Genomic DNA, 14,857 nt, shown 5'->3' on the forward strand with positions numbered 1-14,857 from the left:
GTCAGTCAGTGAGTGTGAGTGAGTCAGTCAGTAAGAGAGAGAGAGAGTCAGTCAGTGAGAGTGAGTCAGTCAGTGAGAGTGAGTGAGTCAGTGAGTGAGAGTGAGTGAGTCAGTCAGTTAGAATGAGTCAATCAGTGAGAGTGAGTCAGTCAGTGAGAGTGAGTCAGTCAGTGAGAGTGAGTGAGTCAGTGAGAGAGAGAGTGAGTCAGTTAGAGTGAGTGAGTCAGTCAGGGAGACTGAGTCAGTCAGTGAGAGTACGTGAGTCAGTCAGTGAGAGTGAGTGTCAGTCAGTGAGAGTGAGTGTCAGTCAGTGAGAGTTAGTGTCAGTCAGTGAGAGTGAGTCTCAGTCAGTGAGAGTGAGTGAGTCAGTCAGTGAGAGTGAGTGAGTCAGTCAGTGAGAGTGAGTGAGTCAGTCAGTGAGAGTGAGTGAGTCAGCCAGTCAGTCAGCCAGTGGGTCAGTCAGTGACTCAGTCAGTGAGAGTGAGCCAGTCAGTGAGAGTGAGTCAGTCAGTGAGAGTGAGTCAGTCAGTGAGAGTGAGTCAGTGAGAGTGAGTCAGTGAGAGTGAGTGAGTCAGTGAGAGAGAGAGTGAGTCAGTGAGAGTGAGTCAGTCAGTGAGAGTGAGCGAGTCAGTCAGTGAGAGTGAGTGAGTCAGTCAGTGAGAGTGAGTGAGTCAGTGAGAGTGAGTGAGTCAGTCAGGGAGACTGAGTCAGTCAGTGAGAGTACGTGAGTCAGTCAGTGAGAGTGAGTGAGTCAGTCAGTGAGAGTGAGTGAGTGAGTCAGTGAGAGTGAGTAAATCATTGAGAGTGAATGAGTCAGTGAGAGTGAGTGAGTCAGTGAGAGTGAGTGAGTCAGTCAGTGAGAGTGAGTGAGTCAGTCAGTGAGTGTGAGTGAGTCAGTCAGTGAGAGAGAGAGAGTCAGTCAGTGAGAGTGAGTCAGTCAGTGAGAGTGAGTGAGTCAGTCAGTGAGAGTGAGTGAGTCAGTCAGTGAGAGTGAGTCAATCAGTGAGAGTGAGTCAGTCAGTGAGAGTGAGTCAGTCAGTGAGAGTGAGTGAGTCAGTGAGAGAGAGAGTGAGTCAGTGAGAGTGAGTCAGTCAGTGAGGGTGAGCGAGTCAGTCAGTGAGAGTGAGTGAGTCAGTCAGTGAGAGTGAGTGAGTCAGTGAGAGTGAGTGAGTCAGTCAGGGAGACTGAGTCAGTCAGTGAGAGTGAGTGTCAGTCAGTGAGAGTGAGTGTCAGTCAGTGAGAGTGAGTGTCAGTCAGTGAGAGTGAGTGTCAGTCAGTGAGAGTGAGTCTCAGTCAGTGAGAGTGAGTGAGTCAGTCAGTGAGAGTAAGTGAGTCAGTCAGTGAGAGTGAGTGAGTCAGTCAGTGAGAGTGAGTGAGTCAGCCAGTGAGTCAGCCAGTGAGTCATGCAGTGACTCAGTCAGTGAGAGTGAGCCAGTCAGTGAGAGTGAGTCAGTCAGTGAGAGTGAGTCAGTCAGTGAGTGAGAGTCAGTGAGTCAGTGAGAGTCAGTGAGTCAGTTAGAGTGAGTGAGTCAGTGAGAGTGAGTGAGTCAGTGAGAGTGAGTGAGTCAGTGAGAGTGAGTGAGTGAGTCAGTGAGAGTGAGTAAATCATTGAGAGTGAGTGAGTCAGTGAGAGTGAGTGAGTCAGTGAGAGTGAGTGAGTCAGTCAGTGAGAGTGAGTGAGTCAGTCAGTGAGTGTGAGTGAGTCAGTCAGAGAGAGAGAGAGAGAGTCAGTCAGTGAGAGTGAGTCAGTCAGTGAGTGAGTGAGTCAGTGAGTGAGAGTGAGTGAGTCAGTCAGTGAGAGTGAGTCAATCAGTGAGAGTGAGTCAGTCAGTGAGAGTGAGTCAGTCAGTGAGAGTGAGTGAGTCAGTGAGAGAGAGAGTGAGTCAGTGAGAGTGAGTCAGTCAGTGAGAGTGAGCGAGTCAGTCAGTGAGAGTGAGTGAGTCAGTCAGTGAGAGTGAGTGAGTCAGTGAGAGTGAGTCTCAGTCAGTGAGAGTGAGCGAGTCAGTCAGTGAGAGTGAGTGAGTCAGTCAGTGAGAGTGAGTGAGTCAGTCAGTGAGAGTGAGTAAATCATTGAGAGTGAGTGAGTCAGTGAGAGTGAGTGAGTCAGTGAGAGTGAGTCAGTCAGTCAGTGAGAGTGAGTGAGTCAGTCAGTGTGTGTGAGTGAGTCAGTCAGTGAGAGAGAGAGAGTCAGTCAGTGAGAGTGAGTCAGTCAGTGAGAGTGAGTGAGTCAGTCAGTGAGAGTGAGTGAGTCAGTGAGAGTGAGTCAGTCAGTGAGAGTGAGCGAGTCAGTCAGTGAGAGTGAGTGAGTCAGTCAGTGAGAGTGAGTGAGTCAGTGAGAGTGAGTGAGTCAGTCAGGGAGACTGAGTCAGTCAGTGAGAGTGTGTGAGTCAGTCAGTGAGAGTGAGTGTCAGTCAGTGAGAGTGAGTTTCAGTCAGTGAGAGTGAGTCTCAGTCAGTGAGAGTGAGTGAGTCAGTCAGTGAGAGTGAGTGAGTCAGTCAGTGAGAGTGAGTGAGTCAGTCAGAGAGAGTGAGTCAGTCAGTGAGAGTAAGTGAGTCAGTCAGTGCGAGTGAGTGAGTCAGTCAGTGAGAGTGAGTGAGTGAGTCAGTCAGTGAGAGTGAGTGAGTCAGCCAGTGAGTCAGCCAATGAGTCATGCAGTGACTCAGTCAGTGAGAGTGAGCCAGTCAGTGAGAGTGAGTCAGTCAGTGAGAGTGAGTCAGTCAGTGAGTGAGAGTCAGTGAGTCAGTGAGAGTCAGTGAGTCAGTTAGAGTGAAGGAGTCAGTGAGAGTGAGTGAGTCAGTGAGAGTGAGTGAGTCAGTGAGAGTGAGTGAGTGAGTCAGTGAGAGTGAGTAAATCATTGAGAGTGAGTGAGTCAGTGAGAGTGAGTCAGTCAGTGAGAGTGAGTGAGTCAGTCAGTGAGAGTGAGTGAGTCAGTCAGTGAGTGTGAGTGAGTCAGTCAGTGAGAGAGAGAGAGAGTCAGTCAGTGAGAGTCAGTCAGTCAGTGAGAGTGAGTGAGTCAGTGAGTGAGAGTGAGTGAGTCAGTCAGTGAGAGTGAGTCAATCAGTGAGAGTGAGTCAGTCAGTGAGAGTGAGTCAGTCAGTGAGAGTGAGTGAGTCAGTGAGAGAGAGAGTGAGTCAGTGAGAGTGAGTCAGTCAGTGAGAGTGAGCGAGTCAGTCAGTGAGAGTGAGTGAGTCAGTCAGTGAGAGTGAGTGAGTCAGTGAGAGTGAGTCTCAGTCAGTGAGAGTGAGTGAGTCAGTCAGTGAGAGTGAGTGAGTCAGTCAGTGAGAGTGAGTGAGTCAGTGAGAGTGAGTGAGTCAGTCAGGGAGACTGAGTCAGCCAGTGAGAGTACGTGAGTCAGTCAGTGAGAGTGAGTGTCAGTCAGTGAGAGTGAGTGTCAGTCAGTGAGAGTTAGTGTCAGTCAGTGAGAGTGAGTCTCAGTCAGTGAGAGTGAGTGAGTCAGTCAGTGAGAGTGAGTGAGTCAGTCAGTGAGAGTGAGTGAGTCAGTCAGTGAGAGTGAGTCAGTCAGTCTGAGAGTAAGTGAGTCAGTCAGTGAGAGTGAGTGAGTCAGTCAGTAAGAGTGAGTGAGTCAGTCAGTGAGAGTGAGTGAGTTAGCCAGGGAGTCAGCCAGTGGGTCAGTCAGTGACTCAGTCAGTGAGAGTGAGCCAGTCAGTGAGAGTGAGTCAGTCAGTGAGAGTGAGTCAGTCAGTGAGAGTGAGTCAGTGAGAGTGAGTCAGTGAGAGGGAGTCAGTCAGTGAGAGTGAGTCAGTCAGTATGTGAGAGTGGGTGAGTGTCAGTGAGAGTGAGTCAGTCAGTGAGAGTCAGTCAGTGAGAGTGAGCAAGCGAGTCAGTGAGAGTGAGTCAGTCAGTCAGTGAGAGTGAGTCAGTCAGTCAGTGAGAGTGAGTCAGTGAGAGTGAGTCAGTGAGTGAGTGAGTCAGTGAGACTGAGTCAGTGAGAGTGAGTCAATTAAAGTGAGTCAGTGAGAGTGAGTCAGTGAGAGTGAGAGTGAGTGAGTCAGTCAGTGAGAGTGAGTGAGTCAGTGAGAGTGAGTCAGTCAGTCAGTGAGAGTGAGTCAGTGAGAGTGAGTCAGTCAGTGAGAGTGAGTCAGTCAGTGAGTCAGTGAGAGTGAGTGAGTCAGTGAGAGTGAGTGAGTCAGTGAGAGTGAGTGAGTGAGTCAGTGAGAGTGAGTGAGTCAGTCAGTGAGAGTGATTGAGTCATTGAGAGTGAGTGAGTCAGTGAGAGTGAGTCAGTCAGTCAGTGAGAGTGAGTCAGTCAGTCAGTGAGAGTGAGTCAGTGAGAGTGAGTCAGTGAGTGAGTGAGTCAGTGAGTGAGAGTGAGTGAGTCAGTCAGTGAGAGTGAGTCAATCAGTGAGAGTGAGTCAGTCAGTGAGAGTGAGTCAGTCAGTGAGAGTGAGTGAGTCAGTGAGAGAGAGAGTGAGTCAGTGAGAGTGAGTCAGTCAGTGAGAATGAGCGAGTCAGTCAGTGAGAGTGAGTGAGTCAGTCAGTGAGAGTGAGTGAGTCAGTGAGAGTGAGTGAGTCAGTCAGGGAGACTGAGTCAGTCAGTGAGAGTACGTGAGTCAGTCAGTGAGAGTGAGTGTCAGTCAGTGAGATTGAGTGTCAGTCAGTGAGAGTTAGTGTCAGTCAGTGAGAGTGAGTCTCAGTCAGTGAGAGTGAGTGAGTCAGTCAGTGAGAGTGAGTGAGTCAGTCAGTGAGAGTGAGTGAGTCAGTCAGTGAGAGTGAGTCAGTCAGTCTGAGAGTAAGTGAGTCAGTCAGTGAGAGTGAGTGAGTCAGTCAGTAAGAGTGAGTGAGTCAGTCAGTGAGAGTGAGTGAGTTAGCCAGTGAGTCAGCCAGTGGGTCAGTCAGTGACTCAGTCAGTGAGAGTGAGCCAGTCAGTGAGAGTGAGTCAGTCAGTGAGAGTGAGTCAGTCAGTGAGAGTGAGTCAGTGAGAGTGAGTCAGTGAGAGGGAGTCAGTCAGTGAGAGTGAGTCAGTCAGTGTGTGAGAGTGGGTGAGTGTCAGTGAGAGTGAGTCAGTCAGTGAGAGTCAGTCAGTGAGAGTGAGCAAGTGAGTCAGTGAGAGTGAGTCAGTCAGTCAGTGAGAGTGAGTCAGTCAGTCAGTGAGAGTGAGTCAGTGAGAGTGAGTCAGTGAGTGAGTGAGTCAGTGAGAGTGAGTCAGTGAGAGTGAGTCAATTAAAGTGAGCCAGTGAGAGTGAGTCAGTGAGAGTGAGAGTGAGTGAGTCAGTCAGTGAGAGTGAGTGAGTCAGTGAGAGTGAGTGAGTCAGTCAGTGAGAGTGAGTCAGTGAGAGTGAGTCAGTCAGTGAGAGTGAGTCAGTCAGTGAGTCAGTGACAGTCAGTGAGTCAGTGAGAGTGAGTGAGTCAGTGAGAGTGAGTGAGTGAGTCAGTGAGAGTGAGTGAGTCAGTCAGTGAGAGTGAGTGAGTCATTGAGAGTGAGTCAGTCAGTGAGAGTGAGTCAGTCAGTCAGTGAGAGTGAGTCAGTCAGTCAGTGAGAGTGAGTCAGTGAGAGTGAGTCAGTGAGTGAGTGAGTCAGTGAGAGTGAGTGAGTCAGTGAGAGTGAGTCAATTAAAGTGAGTCAGTGAGAGTGAGTCAGTGAGAGTGAGAGTGAGAGAGTCAGTCAGTGAGAGTAAGTGAGTCAGTCAGTGAGAGTGAGTGAGTCAGTCAGTGAGAGTGAGTGAGTCAGCCAGTGAGTCAGCCAGTGAGTCATGCAGTGAATCAGTCAGTGAGAGTGAGCCAGTCAGTGAGAGTGAGTCAGTCAGTGAGAGTGAGTCAGTCAGTGAGTGAGAGTCAGTGAGTCAGTGAGAGTCAGTGAGTCAGTTAGAGTGAGTGAGTCAGTGAGAGTGAGTGAGTCAGTGAGAGTGAGTGAGTCAGTGAGAGTGAGTGAGTGAGTCAGTGAGAGTGAGTAAATCATTGAGAGTGAGTGAGTCAGTGAGAGTGAGTGAGTCAGTGAGAGTGAGTGAGTCAGTCAGTGAGAGTGAGTGAGTCAGTCAGTGAGTGTGAGTGAGTCAGTCAGTGAGAGAGAGAGAGAGTCAGTCAGTGAGAGTGAGTCAGTCAGTGAGAGTGTGTGAGTCAGTCAGTGAGAGTGAGTGAGTCAGTCAGTGAGAGTGAGTCAATCAGTGAGAGTGAGTCAGTCAGTGAGAGTGAGTCAGTCAGTGAGAGTGAGTGAGTGAGTCAGTGAGAGTGAGTCAGTCAGTCAGTGAGTGTGAGTGAGTCAGTCAGTAAGAGAGAGAGAGAGTCAGTCAGTGACAGTGAGTCAGTCAGTGAGAGTGAGTGAGTGAGAGTGAGTGAGTCAGTCAGTTAGAATGAGTCAATCAGTGAGAGTGAGTCAGTCAGTGAGAGTGAGTCAGTCAGTGAGAGTGAGTGAGTCAGTGAGAGAGAGAGTGAGTCAGTGAGAGTGAGTCAGTCAGTGAGAGTGAGCGAGTCAGTCAGTGAGAGTGAGTGAGTCAGTCAGTGAGAGTGAGTGAGTCAGTGAGAGTGAGTGAGTCAGTCAGGGAGACTGAGTCAGTCAGTGAGAGTACGTGAGTCAGTCAGTGAGAGTGAGTGTCAGTCAGTGAGAGTGAGTGTCAGTCAGTGAGAGTGAGTCTCAGTCAGTGAGAGTGAGTGAGTCAGTCAGTGAGAGTGAGTGAGTCAGTCAGTGAGAGTGAGTGAGTCAGTCAGTGAGAGTGAGTGAGTCAGCCAGTGAGTCAGCCAGTGGGTCAGTCAGTGACTCAGTCAGTGAGAGTGAGCCAGTCAGTGAGAGTGAGTCAGTCAGTGAGAGTGAGTCAGTCAGTGAGTGAGAGTCACTGAGTCAGTGAGAGTCAGTGAGTCAGTTAGAGTGAGTGAATCAGTGAGAGTGAGTGAGTCAGTGAGAGTGAGTGAGTGAGTCAGTGAGAGCGAGTGAGTGAGTCAGTGAGAGTGAGTAAATCATTGAGAGTGAGTGAGTCAGTGAGAGTGAGTGAGTCAGTGAGAGTAAATCAGTCAGTCAGTGAGAGTGAGTGAGTCAGTCAGTGAGTGTGAGTGAGTCAGTCAGTGAGAGAGAGAGAGTCAGTCAGTGAGAGTGAGTCAGTCAGTGAGAGTGAGTGAGTCAGTCAGTGAGAGTGAGTGAGTCAGTCAGTGAGAGTGAGTCAGTCAGTGAGAGTGAGTGAGTCAGTGAGAGAGAGAGTGAGTCAGTGAGAGTGAGTCAGTCAGTGAGAGTGAGCGAGTCAGTCAGTGAGAGTGAGTGAGTCAGTCAGTGAGAGTGAGTGAGTCAGTGAGAGTGAGTGAGTCAGTCAGGGAGACTGAGTCAGTCAGTGAGAGTGCGTGAGTCAGTCAGTGAGAGTGAGTGTCAGTCAGTGAGAGTGAGTGTCAGTCAGTGAGAGTGAGTCTCAGTCAGTGAGAGTGAGTGAGTCAGTCAGTGAGAGTGAGTGAGTCAGTCAGTGAGAGTGAGTGAGTCAGTCAGTGAGAGTGAGTGAGTCAGTCAGTGAGAGTGAGTCAATCAGTGAGAGTGAGTCAGTCAGTGAGAGTGAGTCAGTCAGTGAGAGTGAATGAGTCAGTCAGTGAGAGTGAGTGAGTCAGTCAGTGAGTGTGAGTGAGTCAGTCAGTAAGAGAGAGAGAGAGAGTCAGTCAGTGAGAGTGAGTCAGTCAGTGAGAGTGAGTGAGTCAGTGAGTGAGAGTGAGTGAGTCAGTCAGTTAGAATGAGTCAATCAGTGAGAGTGAGTCAGTCAGTGAGAGTGAGTCAGTCAGTGAGAGTGAGTCAGTCAGTGAGAGAGAGAGTCAGTCAGTGAGAGTGAGTCAGTCAGTGAGAGTGAGTGAGTCAGTCAGTGAGAGTGAGTGAGTCAATCAGTGAGAGTGAGTCAGTCAGTGAGAGTGAGTGAGTCAGTGAGAGTGAGTCAGTCAGTGAGAGTGAGTGAGTCAGTGAGAGAGAGAGTGAGTCAGTGAGAGTGACTCAGTCAGTGAGAGTGAGTTTCAGTCAGTGAGAGTGAGTGAGTCAGTCAGTGAGAGTGAGTGAGTCAGTCAGTGAGAGTGAGTGAGTCAGTCAGTGAGAGTGAGTCAGTCAGTGAGAGTAAGTGAGTCAGTCAGTGAGAGTGAGTGAGTCAGTGAGAGTGAGCGAGTCAGTCAGTGAGAGTGAGTGAGTCAGTCAGGGAGACTGAGTCAGTCAGTGAGAGTGCATGAGTCAGTCAGTGAAAGTGAGTGTCAGTCAGTGAGAGTGAGTGTCAGTCAGTGAGAGTGAGTGTCAGTCAGTGAGAGTGAGTGTCAGTCAGTGAGAGTGAGTGAGTCAGTCAGTGAGAGTAAGTGAGTCAGTCAGTGAGAGTGAGTGAGTCAGTCAGTGAGAGTGAGTGAGTCAGCCAGTGAGTCAGCCAGTGAGTCATGCAGTGACTCAGTCAGTGAGAGTGAGCCAGTCAGTGAGAGTGAGTCAGTCAGTGAGAGTGAGTCAGTCAGTGAGTGAGAGTCAGTGAGTCAGTGAGAGTCAGTGAGTCAGTTAGAGTGAGTGAGTCAGTGAGAGTGAGTGAGTCAGTGAGAGTGAGTGAGTCAGTGAGAGTGAGTGAGTGAGTCAGTCAGAGTGAGTAAATCATTGAGAGTGAGTGAGTCAGTGAGAGTGAGTGAGTCAGTGAGAGTGAGTGAGTCAGTCAGTGAGAGTGAGTGAGTCAGTCAGTGAGTGTGAGTGAGTCAGTCAGTAAGAGAGAGAGAGAGTCAGTCAGTGAGAGTGAGTCAGTCAGTGAGAGTGAGTGAGTCAGTGAGTGAGAGTGAGTGAGTCAGTCAGTTAGAATGAGTCAATCAGTGAGAGTGAGTGAGTCAGTGAGAGTGAGTCAGTCAGTGAGAGTGAGTGAGTCAGTGAGAGAGAGAGTGAGTCAGTGAGAGTGAGTGAGTCAGTCAGGGAGACTGAGTCAGTCAGTGAGAGTACGTGAGTCAGTCAGTGAGAGTGAGTGTCAGTCAGTGAGAGTGAGTGTCAGTCAGTGAGAGTTAGTGTCAGTCAGTGAGAGTGAGTCTCAGTCAGTGAGAGTGAGTGAGTCAGTCAGTGAGAGTGAGTGAGTCAGTCAGTGAGAGTGAGTGAGTCAGTCAGTGAGAGTGAGTGAGTCAGCCAGTCAGTCAGCCAGTGGGTCAGTCAGTGACTCAGTCAGTGAGAGTGAGCCAGTCAGTGAGAGTGAGTCAGTCAGTGAGAGTGAGTCAGTCAGTGAGAGTGAGTCAGTGAGAGTGAGTCAGTGAGAGTGAGTGAGTCAGTGAGAGAGAGAGTGAGTCAGTGAGAGTGAGTCAGTCAGTGAGAGTGAGCGAGTCAGTCAGTGAGAGTGAGTGAGTCAGTCAGTGAGAGTGAGTGAGTCAGTGAGAGTGAGTGAGTCAGTCAGGGAGACTGAGTCAGTCAGTGAGAGTACGTGAGTCAGTCAGTGAGAGTGAGTGAGTCAGTCAGTGAGAGTGAGTGAGTGAGTCAGTGAGAGTGAGTAAATCATTGAGAGTGAATGAGTCAGTGAGAGTGAGTGAGTCAGTGAGAGTGAGTGAGTCAGTCAGTGAGAGTGAGTGAGTCAGTCAGTGAGTGTGAGTGAGTCAGTCAGTGAGAGAGAGAGAGTCAGTCAGTGAGAGTGAGTCAGTCAGTGAGAGTGAGTGAGTCAGTCAGTGAGAGTGAGTGAGTCAGTCAGTAAGAGTGAGTCAATCAGTGAGAGTGAGTCAGTCAGTGAGAGTGAGTCAGTCAGTGAGAGTGAGTGAGTCAGTGAGAGAGAGAGTGAGTCAGTGAGAGTGAGTCAGTCAGTGAGGGTGAGCGAGTCAGTCAGTGAGAGTGAGTGAGTCAGTCAGTGAGAGTGAGTGAGTCAGTGAGAGTGAGTGAGTCAGTCAGGGAGACTGAGTCAGTCAGTGAGAGTGAGTGTCAGTCAGTGAGAGTGAGTGTCAGTCAGTGAGAGTGAGTGTCAGTCAGTGAGAGTGAGTGTCAGTCAGTGAGAGTGAGTCTCAGTCAGTGAGAGTGAGTCAGTCAGTGAGAGTAAGTGAGTCAGTCAGTGAGAGTGAGTGAGTCAGTCAGTGAGAGTGAGTGAGTCAGCCAGTGAGTCAGCCAGTGAGTCATGCAGTGACTCAGTCAGTGAGAGTGAGCCAGTCAGTGAGAGTGAGTCAGTCAGTGAGAGTGAGTCAGTCAGTGAGTGAGAGTCAGTGAGTCAGTGAGAGTCAGTGAGTCAGTTAGAGTGAGTGAGTCAGTGAGAGTGAGTGAGTCAGTGAGAGTGAGTGAGTCAGTGAGAGTGAGTGAGTGAGTCAGTGAGAGTGAGTAAATCATTGAGAGTGAGTGAGTCAGTGAGAGTGAGTGAGTCAGTGAGAGTGAGTGAGTCAGTCAGTGAGAGTGAGTGAGTCAGTCAGTGAGTGTGAGTGAGTCAGTCAGAGAGAGTGAGTGTCAGTCAGTGAGAGTGAGTGTCAGTCAGTGAGAGTGAGTGAGTCAGTCAGTGAGAGTGAGTGAGTCAGTCAGTGAGAGTGAGTGAGTCAGTCAGTCAGTGAGAGTGAGTGAGTCAGTGAGAGAGAGAGTGAGTCAGTGAGAGTGAGTCAGTCAGTGAGAGTGAGCGAGTCAGTCAGTGAGAGTGAGTGAGTCAGTCAGTGAGAGTGAGTGAGTCAGTGAGAGTGAGTGAGTCAGTCAGGGAGACTGAGTCAGTCAGTGAGAGTGCGTGAGTCAGTCAGTGAGAGTGAGTGAGTCAGTCAGTGAGAGTGAGTGAGTCAGTCAGTGAGAGTGAGTGAGTCAGTCAGTGAGAGTGAGTCAGTCAGTGAGAGTGAGTGAGTCATTGAGAGTGAGTGAGTCAGTGAGAGTGAGTCAGTCAATCAGTGAGAGTGAGTCAGTCAGTCAGTGAGAGTGAGTCAGTGAGAGTGAGTCAGTGAGTGAGTGAGTCAGTGAGAGTGAGTGAGTCAGTGAGAGTGAGTCAATTAAAGTGAGTCAGTGAGAGTGAGTCAGTGAGAGTGAGAGTGAGGGAGTCAGTCAGTGAGAGTAAGTGAGTCAGTCAGTGAGAGTGAGTGAGTCAGTCAGTGAGAGTGAGTGAGTCAGCCAGTGAGTCAGCCAGTGAGTCATGCAGTGACTCAGTCAGTGAGAGTGAGCCAGTCAGTGAGAGTGAGTCAGTCAGTGAGAGTGAGTCAGTTAGTGAGTGAGAGTCAGTGAGTCAGTGAGAGTCAGTGAGTCAGTTAGAGTGAGTGAGTCAGTGAGAGTGAGTGAGTCAGTGAGAGTGAGTGAGTCAGTGAGAGTGAGTGAGTGAGTCAGTGAGAGTGAGTAAATCATTGATAGTGAGTGAGTCTGTGAGAGTGAGTGAGTCAGTGAGAGTGAGTGAGTCAGTCAGTGAGAGTGAGTGAGTCAGTCAGTGAGAGTGAGTCAGTCAGGTAGAGTAAGTGAGTCAGTCAGTGAGAGTGAGTGAGTCAGTCAGTGAGAGTGAGTCAGTCAGTGAGAGTGAGTGAGTCAGTGAGAGAGAGAGTGAGTAAGTGAGAGTGAGTCAGTCAGTGAGAGTGAGCAAGTCAGTCAGTGACAGTGAATGAGTCAGTCAGTGAGAGTGAGTGAGTCAGTGAGAGTGAGTGAGTGAGTCAGGGAGACTGAGTCAGTCAGTGAGAGTGCGTGAGTCAGTCAGTGAGAGTGAGTGTCAGTCAGTGAGAGTGAGTGTCAGTCAGTGAGAGTGAGTGTCAGTCAGTGAGAGTGAGTCTCAGTCAGTGAGAGTGAGTAAGTCAGTCAGTGAGAGTGAGTGAGTCAATGAGAGTGAGTGAGTCAGTCAGTGAGAGTGAGTCAGTCAGTGAGAGTGAGTGAGTCAGTCAGTGAGAGTGAGTGTCATTCAGTGAGAGTGAGTGTCAGTCAGTGAGAGTGAGTCTCAGTCAGTGAGAGTAAGTGAGTCAGTCAGTGAGAGTGAGTGAGTCAGTCAGTGAGAGTGAGTGAGTCCGTCAATGAGAGTGAGTAAGTCAGTCAGTGAGAGTGAGTGAGTCAGCCAGTGAGTCAGCCAGTTAGTCAGTCAGTGACTCAGTCAGTGAGAGTGAACCAGTCAGTGAGAGTGAGTCAGTCAGTGAGAGTGAGTCAGTCAGTGAGAGTGAGTCAGTCAGTGAGAGTCAGTGAGTCAGTGAGAGTCAGTGAGTCAGTGAGAGTGAGTGAGTCAGTGAGAGTGAGTGAGTGAGTCAGTGAGAGTGAGTGAGTGAGTCAGTGAGAGTGAATGAGTCATTGAGAGTGAGTGAGTCAGTGAGAGTGAGTGAGTCAGTGAGAGTGAGTGAATCAGTCAGTGAGAGTGAGTCAGTCAGTGAGTGTGAGTGAGTCAGTCAGTGAGAGAGAGAGAGAGTCAGTCAGTGAGAGTGAGTCAGTCAGTGAGAGTGAGTGAGTCAGTCAGTGAGAGTGAGTGAGTCAATCAGTGAGAGTGAGTCAGTCAGTGAGAGTGAGTGAGTCAGTGAGAGTGAGTCAGTCAGTGAGAGTGAGTGAGTCAGTGAGAGAGAGAGTGAGACAGTGAGAGTGACTCAGTCAGTGAGAGTGAGTTTCAGTCAGTGAGAGTGAGTGAGTCAGTCAGTGAGAGTGAGTGAGTCAGTCAGTGAGAGTGAGGGAGTCAGTCAGTGAGAGTGAGTCAGTCAGTGAGAGTAAGTGAGTCAGTCAGTGAGAGTGAGTGAGTCAGTGAGAGTGAGCGAGTCAGTCAGTGAGAGTGAGTGAGTCAGTCAGGGAGACTGAGTCAGTCAGTGAGAGTGCATGAGTCAGTCAGTGAAAGTGAGTGTCAGTCAGTGAGAGTGAGTGTCAGTCAGTGAGAGTGAGTGTCAGTCAGTGAGAGTGAGTGTCAGTCAGTGAGAGTGAGTGAGTCAGTCAGTGAGAGTAAGTGAGTCAGTCAGTGAGAGTGAGTGAGTCAGTCAGTGAGAGTGAGTGAGTCAGCCAGTGAGTCAGCCAGTGAGTCATGCAGTGACTCAGTCAGTGAGAGTGAGCCAGTCAGTGAGAGTGAGTCAGTCAGTGAGAGTGAGTCAGTCAGTGAGTGAGAGTCAGTGAGTCAGTGAGAGTCAGTGAGTCAGTTAGAGTGAGTGAGTCAGTGAGAGTGAGTGAGTCAGTGAGAGTGAGTGAGTCAGTGAGAGTGAGTGAGTGAGTCAGTCAGAGTGAGTAAATCATTGAGAGTGAGTGAGTCAGTGAGAGTGAGTGAGTCAGTGAGAGTGAGTCAGTCAGTCAGTGAGAGTGAGTGAGTCAGTCAGTGAGTGTGAGTGAGTCAGTCAGTAAGAGAGAGAGAGAGTCAGTCAGTGAGAGTGAGTCAGTCAGTGAGAGTGAGTGAGTCAGTGAGTGAGAGTGAGTGAGTCAGTCAGTTAGAATGAGTCAATCAGTGAGAGTGAGTCAGTCAGTGAGAGTGAGTCAGTCAGTGAGAGTGAGTGAGTCAGTGAGAGAGAGAGTGAGTCAGTGAGAGTGAGTGAGTCAGTCAGGGAGACTGAGTCAGTCAGTGAGAGTACGTGAGTCAGTCAGTGAGAGTGAGTGTCAGTCAGTGAGAGTGAGTGTCAGTCAGTGAGAGTTAGTGTCAGTCAGTGAGAGTGAGTCTCAGTCAGTGAGAGTGAGTGAGTCAGTCAGTGAGAGTGAGTGAGTCAGTCAGTGAGAGTGAGTGAGTCAGTCAGTGAGAGTGAGTGAGTCAGCCAGTCAGTCAGCCAGTGGGTCAGTCAGTGACTCAGTCAGTGAGAGTGAGCCAGTCAGTGAGAGTGAGTCAGTCAGTGAGAGTGAGTCAGTCAGTGAGAGTGAGTCAGTAAGAGTGAGTCAGTGAGAGTGAGTGAGTCAGTCAGTGAGTGTGAGTGAGTCAGTCAGTGAGAGAGAGAGAGTCAGTCAGTGAGAGTGAGTCAGTCAGTGAGAGTGAGTGAGTCAGTCAGTGAGAGTGAGTGAGTCAGTCAGTGAGAGTGAGTCAGTCAGTGAGAGTGAGTGAGTCAGTGAGAGTGAGAGTGAGTCAGTGAGAGTGAGTCAGTCAGTGAGAGTGAGCGAGTCAGTCAGTGAGAGTGAGTGAGTCAGTCAGTGAGAGTGAGTGAGTCAGTGAGAGTGAGTGAGTCAGTCAGGGAGACTGAGTCAGTCAGTGAGAGTGCGTGAGTCAGTCAGTGAGAGTGAGTGTCAGTCAGTGAGAGTGAGTGTCAGTCAGTGAGAGTGAGTGTCAGTCAGTGAGAGTGAGTCTCAGTCAGTGAGAGTGAGTGAGTCAGTCAGTGAGAGTGAGTGAGTCAGTCAGTGAGAGTGAGTGAGTCAGTCAGTGAGAGTGCGTGAGTCAGTCAGTGAGAGTGAGTGTCAGTCAGTGAGAGTGAGTGTCAGTCAGTGAGAGTGAGTGTCAGTCAGTGAGAGTGAGTCTCAGTCAGTGAGAGTGAGTAAGTCAGTCAGTGAGAGTGAGTGAGTCAATGAGAGTGAGTGAGTCAGTCAGTGAGAGTGAGTCAGTCAGTGAGAGTGAGTGAGTCAGTCAGTGAGAGTGAGTGTCATTCAGTGAGAGTGAGTGTCAGTCAGTGAGAGTGAGTCTCAGTCAGTGAGAGTAAGTGAGTCAGTCAGTGAGAGTGAGTGAGTCAGTCAGTGAGAGTGAGTGAGTCCGTCAATGAGAGTGAGTAAGTCAGTCAGTGAGAGTGAGTGAGTCAGCCAGTGAGTCAGCCAGTTAGTCAGTCAGTGACTCAGTCAGTGAGAGTGAACCAGTCAGTGAGAGTGAGTCAGTCAGTGAGAGTGAGTCAGTCAGTGAGAGTGAGTCAGTCAGTGAGAGTCAGTGAGTCAGTGAGAGTCAGTGAGTCAGTGAGAGTGAGTGAGTCAGTGAGAGTGAGTGAGTGAGTCAGTGAGAGTGAGTGAGTGAGTCAGTGAGAGTGAATGAGTCATTGAGAGTGAGTGAGTCAGTGAGAGTGAGTGAGTCAGTGAGAGTGAGTGAATCAGTCAGTGAGAGTGAGTCAGTCAGTGAGTGTGAGTGAGTCAGTCAGTGAGAGAGAGAGAGAGTCAGTCAGTGAGAGTGAGTCAGTC

This window comes from Triturus cristatus, chromosome 1_1 (assembly GCF_964204655.1).
Source record: "Triturus cristatus chromosome 1_1, aTriCri1.1, whole genome shotgun sequence".
Taxonomy (NCBI): Eukaryota; Metazoa; Chordata; class Amphibia; order Caudata; family Salamandridae; genus Triturus; species Triturus cristatus.